This window comes from Cheilinus undulatus, linkage group 3 (assembly GCF_018320785.1).
Source record: "Cheilinus undulatus linkage group 3, ASM1832078v1, whole genome shotgun sequence".
NCBI classification, from domain to species: Eukaryota; Metazoa; Chordata; class Actinopteri; order Labriformes; family Labridae; genus Cheilinus; species Cheilinus undulatus.
Window position 1 is genome coordinate 50,128,859 of NC_054867.1, and position 15,888 is coordinate 50,144,746.

General features: G+C 39.7%; 1 protein-coding gene across 7 annotated transcripts in view; it reads right to left on the bottom strand.

Moving 5' to 3' along the window:
• Positions 1-15,888, bottom strand: part of LOC121505643 (plasma membrane calcium-transporting ATPase 1-like) — a 205,307-nt gene that overhangs the window by 139,250 nt on the left and 50,169 nt on the right. For 5 of the 7 annotated variants that reach the window (XM_041781184.1, XM_041781167.1, XM_041781175.1 and 2 more), the window contains exon 2: positions 13,860-13,961. The gene's annotated coding sequence lies outside the window, so the exon portion shown is untranslated. Of the gene's footprint in view, positions 1-4,276; positions 4,295-6,533; positions 6,564-13,859; positions 13,962-15,888 lie in introns of those variants that run through there. The other 2 variants (XM_041781157.1, XM_041781133.1) reach the window with 2 other exon arrangements.

Genomic DNA, 15,888 nt, shown 5'->3' on the forward strand with positions numbered 1-15,888 from the left:
AACAAAAACTACAATGTCTGAAGAGAGTTAGCAAAAGCTGCAGATCAGTTTTTTAAAGTTTTTCTTCATCAGCTGAGAGGACAGCTGAAGAGACACAAGAAATGTGGGAGGAAGAAAGAGCAGGGCAGATGCCAAGCCTGCAGCCGATATATCAGTGACTGTTCACGGGTCATGTCAATCAACCGAGCCAAACTGGTAGCATGCACAGGCTTTAAAAGTAGAGTAGGGTGCCCAATAAAGGGTTGTTGTTGATATCTGACCTATATAAATTTGATGCTGAGTCAAGTGGAGCTGAGAAAGAGAGGTAGACAGTCTAGTGGTTGTTCAGTGTCAAGGGTTTCATTTAAGATATTCAGGGCTCTTGGTAGACCTCTTGAGTGTGTAGCTCCCTGGGAAACCACCTATGCCTGATGGTACAGCTGGATATTTTAATGATATTTTAACCTCTTTAAAAACTTTATAAACATCGACCCAGTGGTGCACAGTCAAGTTCTAAACATCCTATGCTTTCTGGAGAACCTGGATTTTAAAACTATGCATGCTGCAGTCATTCAAAAATGACAAAAAAAAAAAAAAAAAAAAAAAAAGAACTAAATAGGAATGAAAACTTTAGATTTCTATGTAATACCACAGTAAGCAATAATGACTAAGACTTTTTTGGCACAAACTTGTGATCCCATCTCTTAGGGACCAAATAGTGAAAAAAAAAAAAAAAATCATTCTGTGGCAAAAAGTATTCAAAATATTCAGTTTGAGAATTCAAGTCATTATTCAAAGCAGTTCCTGTCTGCAGAGACACAGAGGGACACGTCACAGCCTCTCTGTGTCTCTTTCTCTACATGAGTGGTAATGGTGGTTTTGCAAGGTTATCTATAAGCTTGGAGAGAACATCAAAATGAACTTAGTGTAAGGACCAAAAGTCTGTCCATATGCGTTTCAAATGCAGAGCACCTGTATCAGGAAAAACAAAAAAGGATACCCAAAACTTCTTACAAAAGTTACAACGCTCAAACTTTCCAGATTTCATGACAACAATTCTCTCTCTGCAGGACCTGGGAAGCACACTGTCTGTCCACAGGCTAAGCAGAAAGAACCAAAAATTACTTTTCTTTTTTTAATCTTTGAAACAACAAAAAAACCGGGAAAAATGGGAAACGAAACAAGTCAGCTCTTGGAACCGGCTCGTCCACAAATGACACATCATGGCCTCCTCTTCACCTGTTGTCTTGATTTGTCATTTCAATTTCACCAGAACCAACAGGGTTAATTTGCCAAATAGTATATCTCCATGTCCTTCAAAAGCATTTTTAGGAAAAGATGATGGAGAAAAGCAGCTAAAGAGACACCACTAACATCTTACTTTGCCCCCATTCATTCTTATCATCAGTGTCTCTAAGCAGTAAGTCCAAAGGGTAGAGGACTGGAGGAAATAAGATATAAGAAAGTCCATAGCAGGGACTGGATTAAAAACAGATCAATGAACCAGGAAAACCAAGAATTTAACAATAGAAACAGTTATCAACTTTTAGGAACATTGGTCCCATTTATGAGCTATAAATGAAGTTTAAAGTTTGCAAAGTTAGAGAAAAACCACCACTGATTTACTGTGACTTCCCGTTAAACACCATGATTGTCAGTCTCACATTTATTTGTGACAGAGCAATGAAGATCATGGATTTATAAACCTTTTGAGACAGAATTTAATCCTTTAAGTGAGACATTTAAGTAGTAGACATATCAAAAAGACTATAAATAATAAACACCCCACACAATCCACACAGACAGACACACTAGAGTGCACCGAGTCTTTAGTTTCATGTAGATTTCTCATTCCAGGGATTCCTGACCAGCCGGCTGGATGAGTGGACAGTTTAGACAACCTGAGGCCCCTCTGTCTATTATACTGCTGTCTGCATGTATGTGTGACTGCACAGCTATTTCAGTGAGAAAAAAGGGCAAACCCTGCCTGTCCTCTCCTCTCTGCAGCAAAGAAAAAGAGTCAAACTATGGAAAGCCAGCTGGCCAAAAACATGTGAATTCTTGTGTACAGTCTGTGCTTCTTTAAAGGTAAAAGCTGGAAGCTCCTGATGTTCAATGGGCCAATAAACAAGTGTGAACACATTCGCCTACGCAGAGGATTGAAGCAGAGCTGTGTCTGCGTCAGATTGGGATTAAAATCACTTCTTGATGTTTCAAAGTTAAAGCTGAACAATCTTTAGACAAAGAACTTCAGAGACGAGGGGCTTTAAAAGCTGACTCAAACTCTGGATCACTTCCTTCTGATGAATGCTTCTCCTCATTCTTTGACTGATTCTTTAAAGGTTCAACACACTTTAAGGTCAATATCTAAGCTGGGTAAACCTCCTGTTCCCTTAAGGCTTCTGCAACATTGATTAGTTGTCTTCATTACATCTGTAAACAGATTTAGGAGAGGGAAGGTAGAAATAATAAGTGGTCTGAGCTCCTCCTCAATCAAAAAAGTAACTATCAGACCTGTGAGGGTTCAAATATTCATCCCAAATCGTCACAGATCAGATGTAAAGGTTTGGTGCATGCAGTTCTACCCATCAATCCTGGTCACAATAGGTTGTTGGCAGGATAGTGGATCTGATGAGTGTCAATATTTACGCATTTGGAACTCTTGGCATATTTATTAACAGCTCCAAACACAGCCTTTTCAGTAGTGTTCTCAGAAATTCCTTTTTGCCCCACAGATGGATTTCCCCACTGCAGCGTGATGTCATCTGCAAAGAGCCTATAGCAACACTTCCTGTGGTCCCTCCTCTACTTCTGTGGCTCTGTGCTGTTTGTAGCATCAAGAGGTGGTGATCCCTGATGTTTTTTTAATGTCTTTATGCCTACAAGTACAGAAGTCATCATCAAGCTCTCACTTTTAGCAGCTGAAATTATTTTCTTTTTGACTACTGCTGCTACGGCTGCTTCTCCAGCTATGGCCTCTTTCTCTGCCTTTCTGCTCTCCCCCTAAATTCATATCAGCTCCAAATTCATGTCATCAGCCTCATGGTCTGTGTCAGCCCTGAATAATCAACATCAGTCAACCTCTACTTCATATGCATAATGACAGAAATGACCTAATCTTGGGTGTCGAGGACTTTTATTTCTGTATTTCAAATATGTTATATATGATAACTTAAATTTAATGATCCTTTTGATAAACTGCATTTGAAAACCATAATAAAGCTGTGTGATTCTGTTTGTCTGCAGTGACAGGGGTGGGTGGGGGTGCACAAAGACAAAAAGGTGGAGCACCAGACACTAGCGATGAACTCAGATCGACTCAGAGGACTCGTCCTTCATGAAAGACGACGTCACCAGGGAGGAGACGGATCAGAACCAAACAAAGCTGGAGCATTTGGAGAGCGTCCAGAGCTCCAATAATCCCGTTTACAGTGTCAGCCTCTTCATCACTGACTGTAAGTACAGTAAAATGGTCTGAAACAGACCTGCAGCATCCCGTCTCTGTGTGCGGACACATCAGACACCAGCGGTACCAGTTGGTCCCCAGGTGTGAACGGTGAGCAGAGGAGCAGTCAGATAAAAGGCTCCATTGTTGCAGCAGATAAAGGACCACAGCCTGCAGAAATCAAAACACAGCGGGCTGAAGGATTTACAGCTCTGCGCCTTTAATGTTTCTGCTTTTCATGAAACAATGTCGTCCATTAGGGTTTCTTCACAGCAGGGAGGGAGTCAGGCTGAGGGAATGACCAGATCCACTGAACTAATACAGTCAACACGTCCCTGACGGGTCCATGAATGCTGTCAGTGCTGATACCTTCTGTGGGATGAATTCAGAGCTATAGCATTGGTTTTCATTAAAGGTTTTTATGAACAGGCTCTCCTTTAATTTCTCAGAAATTTGATTGAATGTTATAGTCAAACGTGCAAAAAGCAGATGCATGCTCTCTGCATGGGTGTGAATAAGGCCATCAGGCTGATTTGGTTGCTGACATGTGCATGAGTTGCTCCCAGTAAGGACTCAATGTTAGGCTGTGTCTGATCACATACTTTTATACTATTTCTACTCAATATGATGTCACTCATGACAGGCTTTTAAAGTATGGTGGAGCTGCATAATAACTAGTGATGCACCAGTGCATCGGTGGTGGCCTTGTGAACCCTCATCGGGGAAAAATGAGAAACGAAGACAGTTGCTGATGTTTGTCAAATATGGAGTGCGTGCTGCTGTACAAGACAATGCTTAAATATGACTGAAGTGATTATGGACCGCGGTCTGGCATGTTTTTGCTGCACGCACCTCCAGCTGTCTGTCCAGATCAGCCAAGTCTCAGCGCGGCGTCTCTGAAATTAGGAAAAAAAGAGGAAGAATTTAAACATTTTCCCACTGTCTACTCGCGTGTGCAAGCTGTGTAGACGCAGTCAGGAATGAAGCCATAAAGATGGTAGCAGGACGTGTTGACTCGGTGGAGCAGCACGTTTAAAACCTGATAAAAACGTCTTTGAATGAAAACGCCCACTCACCACATGTCCTGTGGACTATGATCTCCCTGCAACTTTAACCGCACACAGTTAGTTTGAAGACTTTACCACACTTCTCTCTGCATTGATCCATCTGCTGCTGATGTGATCTCATTGGTAAGAGCCCTGAAACGTGTTTTTACATAAGGAAGTAGACTCTGATCCAAGGTTATAATAATCTTGGATTTTTCATAAGGTTTTATTTTTATTTTGTTTTCACTTTCTGTGTTCGATTTCAGTTTAGTTTTTATTAGTTTTGACTGCTGGTTTGTTAGTTGAGTTTAGCTTTTATTTTGCAAAAATGCTTTGTTTTAGTTTAGTTTTAGGTTAGTTTTGGTTTTTTACAGATAGATGTCAGGGCTGAGTGTCATACATTTTTAAAAACTTATTAAAACAGGGTACTCTTTACTTATCATTTTATTTACTTAATGATGATGTTTGAATACAACTCCAGACATAAAACTACCACTGTGTGAAGTCTTAACCAATCAGATCAGGTCATTTTACACTCCCCAGACCTGGGTGTGCCAGTCAGTATGGCTGTGTCAAAGACTAAAACTAAGGATATTTTGTCTCCCTTTTTATTTTTAGTGTTTTAACTTTATAACACGTTTTTGTTGTTTTTTTGAAAGGTGACAAGACATTTACATGAATATTTCCATCCAAGATAGCAGGATAAATAAGTGAAGATCTCAAGAAAACAATCAGAATTTACTCATTTGTCCTGCAAAATACAGTATATGGATAGATGTCTGCCTCGTGACCCACTGAAAACAGCCCCACAACCGACTTTTGGGTCCCGACCCACCAGTTGAGAACCACTGCTCTAGTCAACTGTCTTTCATTCAAGATTCTTTGTGATTAAATCAGCTCCACAAGTTTCATTCACTAATCAGTGTACCACTGTTTTCTTCTCATCTACGCTGACGACCCAATCAGGGGAAAATGTTTAAAAGTGGCACCCCCCCCCACCGGCCTGGTCTGTGTGTCAGCATAGTGTGAGCTGTGAAGCAACCACATGCAAAACACCAGAAAAGAATTGCATCTCTGATTACATTTGCTGGTGTGCAGTGTGAGATGGATGTGGATGCATCTGTGGTCATGACAGCACGTGTCTCATTGGTGTATGGGTTGCTCTGGTTTATATCACAGCCAGCTTTTAAAATGAGAAAAAAAAAAAAAAAAAAAAACAGGTTATGAAAAAGCATCTTACATAACAGTATGTGTAATAATAAAACCATTATTGGACATGTTAATGGATAGTTTGACATTTAATAAGAAGAATTCCTCGAGTTTATCAGATTACCAATGTTCAGTATTTATGTCACATTAGAATAATCACACATCTCCTCTTTAATCAACATTTTAATTGACATGAGGAATGTTAACCGATCCTGGCATGAAGCTACATTCTCCACCAATGAAGAGAGAGAGAAATCAAACCCTCTGAGTCTGACAAAAAGCACACAGCAGAGAAAATGTGCTTCAGTCTCTGCTTATTGAAAGTGTAACTCCAGACCGGTGAACAGCTGAGTCAGCAGGTCTCAGGTGTTTTCAGGTTTGACCTCGACACCAGAGAAACCTGTTTACTGTAAATGCTGAAAAACTTTAGCAACAAACACGCCATGCTGTGATACCTGGGAACAGCAGATCCCCTCACATCCCATCAGATCCTTTTCACAACATGAGGGTGGTTTAACAGCCAGAGCTGATCAAACTCAGCCTGTTTTACCTGGCCTCAGGTGCTCTGAGGCTAAAACTCATGCTTTCCCTTCATGGCCAACGGAAAAATGTTCTATGTACTCTAAAAACAGGCAGAAAAATACAGCAAAAGTCTCTGTTAGTGATGACACAAGTTCCAAAACAGTAAATGGACAGTCCTGCTTTAGTTTCATGTTAAATGAATTTCATCTAAAGCCCCATTGCCAAACAAATGAAACCACACAGCTCTCTCCTTATGGTTTAAGTAGCACACAGTAACCTTCTACCACGGCTAGCTCTGTGAGCCAATAAAGTTCAATGCATTCATGTTTTACCTGTTTTTCGCAGACAGAGTTTTGGCCCATCTGTTTTTGGCAGCTCAATATTTCTGGAACATATCTGTAAAGCCACGCCCCCTTATTTGAGTGATCCAATCAAATAGGGTTTGTTCAAATACGCCTCATATCTACAGTATAACACACCGGACTCCCATATTCTGTTTCACTCAGATAAACCTCACATTAGGGGGATAAAATAATCTAACCGCTGCTTTACTGTGACTTAAACGTAGAAGGCTTAATGAAACTGAGGGTCATCAGTTTGTGTTTCACTAATCACTGTTTAACATGACCATGAGCTCTAAGCTTTTAAAGGTCCACAAAAATGGTTTTAACATTTAAGGAGGACTGTCTTATTTCTTAGAAGGCCTGGGACCCAAAAAAATCATTATTCACTATTTTAGGCTGAATGTTGAAATCTGGAGTTTTTGGTTCAGTAGAGAATTAAATGTTTTTAAACCAGCAGAATTATTAACTTTGATTTAATTCTAATTAAAAAATCAAACCTGTTGGCCTCCAGGCCACCTGATATTGGACTTTTTTTTATCTCACTTACTAAAAATTGAAGACAAACTCCTACACATAGTAAAGTACCGTGTTCTTACTGCACATATTAACCACAGTCAGCTAACAGCTGATTACTGTGGTTTATTTAGTAGTATTTAGACATTCAGCAAGAAACAGAGCCTGATGCAGCTTCGATGCAGCGTGACATCCACCCCTATTGCCCTGTTACTATTTTTCAGCTGTCTCAGATGGTGACAAGGTACCAGGCAACTCTGCAAAGCAGACTCTATCTCTGTCATCAGGTAAATCTATCTTGGAACACTCCAGTCTAGAGCATTTGTGCAGCATTATTTAAGGAGAACATGGCAGCAGCCAGTAACTAGGTTTATTTATACAAGCTGTTTGCAATGGCTGCCTCCAGTGAGGTGATTAGCTCAGATGTAGCTACAACATTGTGGCAGTTTTATCAGAGCTGAACCACGTCTCTGTACTAAATACAGAGTAAAAACAACACTGAAAACATGTCTTCACTCTTCCTCCAGCTATCTCCATCATGGGTTTGCAATCATTGCAGGTGTGGAAAAACTACGCAGCTCAAAGCCATCAAAGGCTTGTCAGTGCACCTCATTCGTTTTAGTGCTTTCAAAATAAAAGCACTACATGTCACATGTTTTACAAGGGAAAACAGATGCTTACAGAGCATGGGATTTAATATTTAACACAGCTGATCTTAACTGGTCTGGCATAATGACATACCTCGAAATCCTTAAAGATAATGTGAAACTCACATTTCTGAAAGTTTCCAACCAATCAGATTTAAAGAAAAACTGTGAAAATTGGATCTTAGATGGTAGAAAACTTCTAAAAGAAAAAGACATTCCAGAAAAACATGTTTTAAAGCACCTTAATTTTGTTTGATTTTTTCCCGGGACACATTTACGACCCAGTTTTGGGTCCCAACCCACCAGTTGAGACCCACCACTGATTTAATGAATGCAGTGTGGGCAGTAAGTGTATGCTGGTGCATGATGCGATGCAATGTAGAAAACTGTTTGTGTTTGTGCAATGTAGACAGCATGGAGGAGTTTGCCTGCAGACTTTTCATAATCAAAATTTTGTAATAGATGTCTGGGATTTAATTTTTGTTACAGGGTTCATTATGACCTTTGAGTGGAGAAAAATGTTTTTCATGAGAAACAAATTACCTGCTTTGCATTTTTTTACTTCCTGGGTTTTAAAACCACAACTGTCCCTTATTACTTTAATGTGGTATTTGACTGTTTTTTCCTTCTTACAAACAACTTATTTATATAATGATTTTTTTTTAAACCTATAGGTTTTAACATACCTTTTTATCATTGACTTGGAACATCAAATATCTTGTTCATGTGTGCATGTATTTATATTTGCATGTGCACACCTGTTTGTTTCTAAGCCTGCGTGTATATAAACTGCATATGGACACATTTTCATTGTCTTTACCTATTTTGTGTAAATTATGCATGTATTGACCAGTCAACCTTGATATAAATGCTTTATTTGAGCTGTCGTTACTTATTCAGTAGAAGGTGGTGGGTCCTTGAGGCTCAGCCAGCAGAAAAACACCGATATAAACGATGTCGTCTCATCCCATTTGAAAGTTTATTCGTCAATATACCTTCAATACTGAATACAGCTTACATTACAGTCTTACACCGTCCCTGAAATATTGATAAGGTGATGTTAAATAAAAAGGTGAGGTTAATCTACCCTTCACCTTGTTCTATAAGGACCCCTCAGAGTCAAACTGTTTAACATGAGTTCATACATTTATTCATCTTCCTCCTCCTCCCCCTGCTCTGACCTGTGCGCTCTTTGAAGGGGAAATGTTTGAAGTGCGTCAGCAGCTGTGCAGCCGAGGAGAACCTCCCAAATCAGCTCCGACAGCTAACGAGCTCCGCAGGGCTGCGAGGGCGGGGCTTTGCCACTTTGATGAAGCCCAGGTGAAGGTACCTGCAGCTGGGGTCAGAGCCAGCTGACCTCCCCTGAGCCGCTCACTAACAGGTGGAGCCCCCAGCCAAAAACCTCCCTGAGGGTTCGATCAAACTCTGGAGCTGCTGGTCTGACAAATACGAGCAGAGGGTTCAAACAGATCATCAATTTTTGCTCAGAATTATGATTGGAGCATCACTTCCAATTCACTCAGTTTCTCCACACTGACTGTTAGCAAAGCGTTTATAGAGAAATAAAGAAAAATAACCCAAGGAGTACTGAGCTCTGATGAGGGCTGTCTATGAGCTTAGCACCATTACCATCCACTTTATTTACCAGAGCAGATGCAGGATCAGGGAAGTTAAAAAATGCACATCCCTGCAAACAGGAAAAACGTGGAAAGTTGGAAATGTAGGAAAAACTACATGCCTTGCTGACAACAGACACTAAAAATAAGGTGGATTGAGCAAATCTTTGATTGTTTTATGAATAATTTGCAATTGCCATGGCTATTTTTGCTTTGCCATGTGATCTTTAAATTGGCAGTAGACAACTACCTGATGTGTGGGATGTAAACTAAAAAAATGGAAACAGTCAAAGAGGTTATAAAAATGTTAATTTGGAGATTGGAAGTCACATAATATTAAATTCAATAATCAATAATAATGTAGGGTCAGCTCAGAATGATGATTGGTCAACAGCACTTTGTTTCAACAACATTTTCCACCGTGTGCAGAAGCAACAGACATGGTGTATTGGTTTAATTAGTGACCGGGTTAACTAGTGACTTTCAGCCAACCATGATTGTGGATCAGATAAGCAGAAGAAGATGGATCAGTGGATGTTTGTGGATGTTGATATTGCAGCTGATAAAACAGAAAGGGTTTCTGAGAATATCTCTGTGTTCATCTTTTCAATATAAAGTCAAAAGGTTGAACAATTCGTTGCTTTGCAACCATGATGGCAATGTGTGCATTCACAATAGTCACATTGCAGGACATGTGATGTTAGTCACGTGATCTGAGGCACATCATGCCGCCTTGCAAAGCATCTTTGTCTTTCTGAACGTGTCAGAAATGTTAAGACAATAACAAGCAACATGCTTATTTGGTAATTTTACGAAGAAACTTGGCATGCCATGGAGGGAGAAAGGCAAGTGTGTGTTTTTCAGAGCTAGTGTCAATCCAAAAGGATGTATAAACCCAAATTAGAAAAAAAACTGATTGCAAATTTTCATGCATACATATTAAAAGAGACTGATTTTATGTAGTTTACTCTTCTATATATATATAAAAAAGGATCTGAATTTCAGTCAGGAACACTCCTGACTTACATTTTACTATTTCATTGCAAAATTGATATTCAGTTCAGAGAAGGCTCTGCTTTAGAGATGCTCCCTGGGTTAGTCAGGCAGCATGCTTTGACTTTCCAGGGAGTGCATAGCTAGAAACTCCCATATGGATTGAAACATTTGACTATGTATACTGAATACAATAAAATTCAAAAGCACTAAATTCACAGTAGCATGAATCTGAATATGAGGGTGCAACAAGCTTTATGCTTATAAAGGAGGAGGCTGGTATGGAGGAGGTTGAACTTTGCCAGCAACAGCAGCGTGGTGCATCAGCATTAATGCAGTGAAGAGAGAAGGAGCTGTGACTGGCTGTGGGAGCTGGGAGGTGATCAATAGCATCAGGTGGCTGTCAGCTGATCATGGCTGGTTGCATGACTACCATGTCCAGCATGAACTAACGCTGCTGAGCTTCATAAATATCGCAGACAAAAAATATCTTCAGGCCAGTTACTTCCGTTGCCGTTCAGCTGGTGATTCTGTTGTTGTGTTTGTGTTTCAGATTTGCATCTCTAAATGTCAGTGATGACTCGCTGCTGTCCTCTCAGACAGAAAAAGGCCAACATTACTCTATGAATGTTCCTGAAATGACTACATGATAATTACTGAGTGTGAAATTAAGCGTTTCCTCTTTAAGAGCATCACAGAGAGGAGTCAGAAGAGTGTCTGAGTGCTCTGAGGGAACATGTTTGTGTTATGGAGAACGTCTCTCTCACGTTAGATAACGGCGTCTGTCTGCAGCTCCATGATAAGCAGGGCACGCCGAGCGGAACGCGGCAGATTTTTCCTCGTGAGGTGAATGAAGAAGAAGACATAGCTAAAAATATGACAGCACTGCGTCGTGAACATCCTGACAAGATAACACACACAACACATCACACAGAGGATGTTAGGCCACACCCCTTCCTGATGACATCCTGAACCTGATTGTGCTTACATACTATCGATATCAGATGAGTGAGGATCAGAGGAATGTGAGCGTTCAACAAGTGCAGGACAAAGAGAGAGCAAACTTAGATTTCACTGCTCTTCATGATGAGGATTTACAATGAGCGTTCACACACTGAATTCTGGGAAAAAGAAGATAATTGTTTAAAAAGGATTGACACAAAGCAGAACGAGATTAAGTCTAAAAACAGACTCAGCTGAGAACGTATGGAGGCATGAATGCTGATGTGAGTTAGCCTCTGTTTGACTCACTGAGCTACTTCACATGTGAACATACAGAGCTTATCTACACACAGGAGGAAGTTCAACTGCACTGATTCAGAAACAGCTGCAGGAGGCAGCTTATCTCCTCTTTGCATTTTTATCATAGCTACAATAAGAATTTTTAACGGGGTTATAAAGCACATTCAGAAACACTTTAATGACCTACATTTACAACGAGAGCAGAGAGAAGATCGGCCATTTATTACGACATCTTTTGATGTTTATCAGCATTTCTCCATGTAAAATCCAGTAGAATGTTCAGGAAGATTGGCAGTAGGGCTGTCTTAAGATTAGAATTCTTAATCTCAGAATTTTTGTTGTTGATTGTTAATTGCATCATTTTTACCACATTTAAAATTTCTCTATTGACATTTAAAACTGTCTAATAATAAAGTTAACTGCAGACAGGCTTTTTTATATAGATTAAAGATTATGATGTGAACCTAACCATGGAAAATCAGCTTGAGCAGGAATTTCTTTGAAATTTTCCTTTTCCAAAATCCAGACAAATTCCCTAAAATTTCAGAAAAAACGCAAAGAAATTACTTTAAATTTCTGTGAAAATTAGCCAGAAAAATTCCCCCCATATTTCTATAAATAAAATTTAAAATTAAAAAAAATTTTAAATAAAATAAAATTAAAATTTCTTAGCAAATTTTAAAAAATTAAAACGAATAGTCCAAAATTTCATGACAATGACAGAAACATCCAAACAAATTCCCAGAAAGTTTCATCAAAATTCTGAAATTTGCAAAGGACAACCCCACCTCCAAATTCCCAATCCAATTACAAATAAATATTCATGATTCCCATGAAAACGCAAAAAAAATAAAATCCAATCAGTTTCCCCACATCTTCTAATGAAACTCTCCAAAATATACAAACATGTATCCTAAATTTTCATGGATGTTTTAATAACACAAAGTGTGCTGAAAGAGACGATAGTTCTGACCATTAATCATGATTTTAAAAAGGGAGTGAGTTAAAAAAGCAATTTATCATCATAAAATCCTGATTATAAATCACATCTGTTTCTAGTACCATCTATCTGGACCATGTGGAGTTCACAATCCTGTTAGTTATGACCGTGGTTCCCAAAGTGGGGGTACTTGGGACCCCTGGGGGTTGTGGGACCCTAACAGGGCCATAGGATGCTTTAAAAAAAAAAATAGAAAAAAAAAAAATAAGTAGAAACTTTAAATGATTTAAGGTGGTATATTTTATCCACTATTGTAAAAAATATTCCAAAAATTAGTTCACAATAAAATAAACATTTGCGATATATGAGAGTAATGTCAAGTTTTACCTCTGCCAAGGAGGCTATGTGATTGGGTGGGTTTGTTAGCTAGTTTGTTTGTTTGTTAGCTTGTTAGCAACATAACTCAAAACGTTGTGGATGGATTTTGATGAAATTTTCAGGAAATGTCAGAAATGGCATAAGGAAGAACTGATTAGATTTTAGGAGTGATCTGGATCACCGTCTGGATCCAGGAATTTTTAAAAGGATTCTTTACTATTGGGGGATAGGGCTAATGACAGAGGTCTGCACTCTCTGAGTGCTTTTCTAGTTACATGATGCTTTGTGCAACATTGTATGCTTTAAATACCTCCAATCAAACTCCTGCACATCGTCTAAAATGTACAAAACTACTGTCTATTTTTCTGAACTGAAATATTTCAGATATTTGTATGGTTTTGACGGTCAGCAGGAGTTTGCTTGTAAGCTTTAGTAAATAAAATAAGAAATGAGCCAATACTGAGAACCATAGAGTGTCTGGGATTTGAAGTTTTGATGTGGTGTCTCAGACATCAATATCACCTGATATCAACTGTAGCAAAACTTAACAACCTGGTACTATGACATCCCTGGTTTATAATCTATGAATGACTTCTAGATTTTGAGTTTAAATGTTTAATATTATGGGAATAAAGTTCAACATTTACAAAACATAACAGGTAAAGAAAAAAGTCCTGAATCAACAAGATTAAAGTCATAAAATGCTGATATTACAAACATAAATGTCTTTAATAAAATAGGGACTATAATCTCATTAACTAATGTATCATCAATTTATGATTTCCATCTCATTAAATTGTGACAACCTTGAAATCTCTGATCCTTTCTTTAATGTGATCATAAATCTCTGCAGAAATAACTGTTTCCTATTGGTCAATCAAAAAACATATAAAGTAATCCGGTAACCTAACACTGCCTTGTTTAAATGTGTTGATGATGTTTCTAAAGCCACTACAGGGACAGGGCTGCACTAAGACTGACTTACGGTTATTGCAGTCGACAGTCTGGTCCAGCTGCAGTGTTCCCCTTTTTAAGATTAAATCCTTCAGTCTTGTGAGGTCCCCTTCTCTCGGTCTCCGGGGCAGTCCTGTAAAAAAGGGAGATTCTGTGTTATTCCATCTCCTTAGTAACGCCCGTCTGTTTAACATTGTTGCTGTTTCGATCAGTTTCTCTATTCCCACAGTCTCTAACTAAGAGCTCACCCGGCAACCTGCATGAGAACTCAAAGTCAGCTTTAGAATCTGTGGATTTGTTCCTGACGTTGTGAACTTCAGGACACTGGCCTCTCTGTACCCTTGGAATTCTGCCTTCCCAACCAGTCGACTGTGTTTCTACGGCTTTATCAATGTCTGGATGTTAAAGATTGGCTGTTTCTGCAGAGTTATTCTTAAACGGTCCCCTGGAGCGATTCTCAACTAAATTAGTCTAAACCCAATATGGACAAGAAAAGCTTTGTTTATAGTTTCCCAGAAAAACTCTGACAGCAACTGCAGCGCTTAGCTGCTAATGTAAAGCTGGACGAGAGACTTGCTGTAAAAACTTTGTGGTTGTAACTGATATAAAAGACGGGAAAAGACAGGGGGAAAAGTAAAGAATGAATTTCAGACCATAAAAAATGGTCAGAAATGAAAACACAAGCTGGCCTGGTCCCTCATTCAGCAGCTAGAGGAGAACTCTGCTTTAACTCTGACCTGCTCCTCTCGAACAGTCCAGATATGTAGAGGAATAGGAAAAGGTCTTTAAACATATGAAGAGGTGGCTGCCTTAGGCGCCCCACATTTATGGAGGCCAATCATGAGCTCTGAATATTCTGAATGAAACCCAAAACGTAAAACAACTACCAGACTACTTCTAAGCTCTGTTTGACAAAAGCCCAAGACACAACAGCGTCAAATGACGCGTCTCAATTGCCATCCCTAGCACACACCAGCAACAACTCATCAATGATCTAACTCCCCCATCTGTTGGGCCAGATGCTTGATACCAGAGCTGAGAGCCTGCCTGGGCTCAGCCCCCCATCTCACTGGGTAAGAGAAGTAACGATAGGAACAGTGGTATTCATCACCAGCAGCCAAGCCCTCCAGTTATTCTCTCATTAATTTTCTTCTGTGCTCTCAAACAGAGCTGCTACTACGGCAGCCGAGATGGACAAAACAGCTTGGACCTTCAGGGAAACTCTCTGCAAGCCGTGGAAAGCAGCATCAGGAAAAGAGTGGTGGTGCAAAGTGCTGTGGTGTGTCCACATGCGTCAGGCGGCCGCCAGTGTGGGTTTGTTCATAGACAACAGTAGGGGCAATCGTTAAAAAAGTGTGCACACGGAAGCTTAAGTTAATTCATAAATACCAATCATCAAGTCAGCAAACGTCCAATATCCTGCATCTCCATTTTGCAGGATGAAAGCACAGAATGCTGGGAGCTCCACTGCTGGCTCTGCAGATCCCATTCCCGCCACTGTAACTCCTGTTACTACCTCTGAAGACGACATAGACAAGCCTTTGCAACCCTCATGGAGAAGCATCACAGACATTAAATATCATGGCTTTATGAGCCACTGTGAATCAGCAGCATCCTTTCTGAAAACCAAATCCGGCTGATAAAAGTAGAGAATACAAGAGGAGCCCTCATTCTCGGATCCTCTACTGCATCTGTCCATGAGGGCCCCATAAATCAACACAAAAACAACAGATCCTTGCAGCTGCTTCAAACAGAAGCTGTGTTTTAGAATTAATTCATCCCTAGATCATACTCAAAGACCAGAAGCTCCTGAATCCTCTGTACTGGGAGCACTGGGAGCATTCAGCAGCTTCCTGTAGCCCAGATTTAATGTCTCCATGTTTCTGCTGCTTATCAAAGAGGGAAATGGGTTCAGCAATCAGCCTCTTTCCTTCCTGATTTGCTTTGTTTTGTTTTATGTTCCATAAACCGACATCACCCTCACATGCAGACCCTTCCTCTCAATCCGAGCTTTATTTCTCAGCTACTATACGAACAAGACGACACTAAATCAGCCCAAA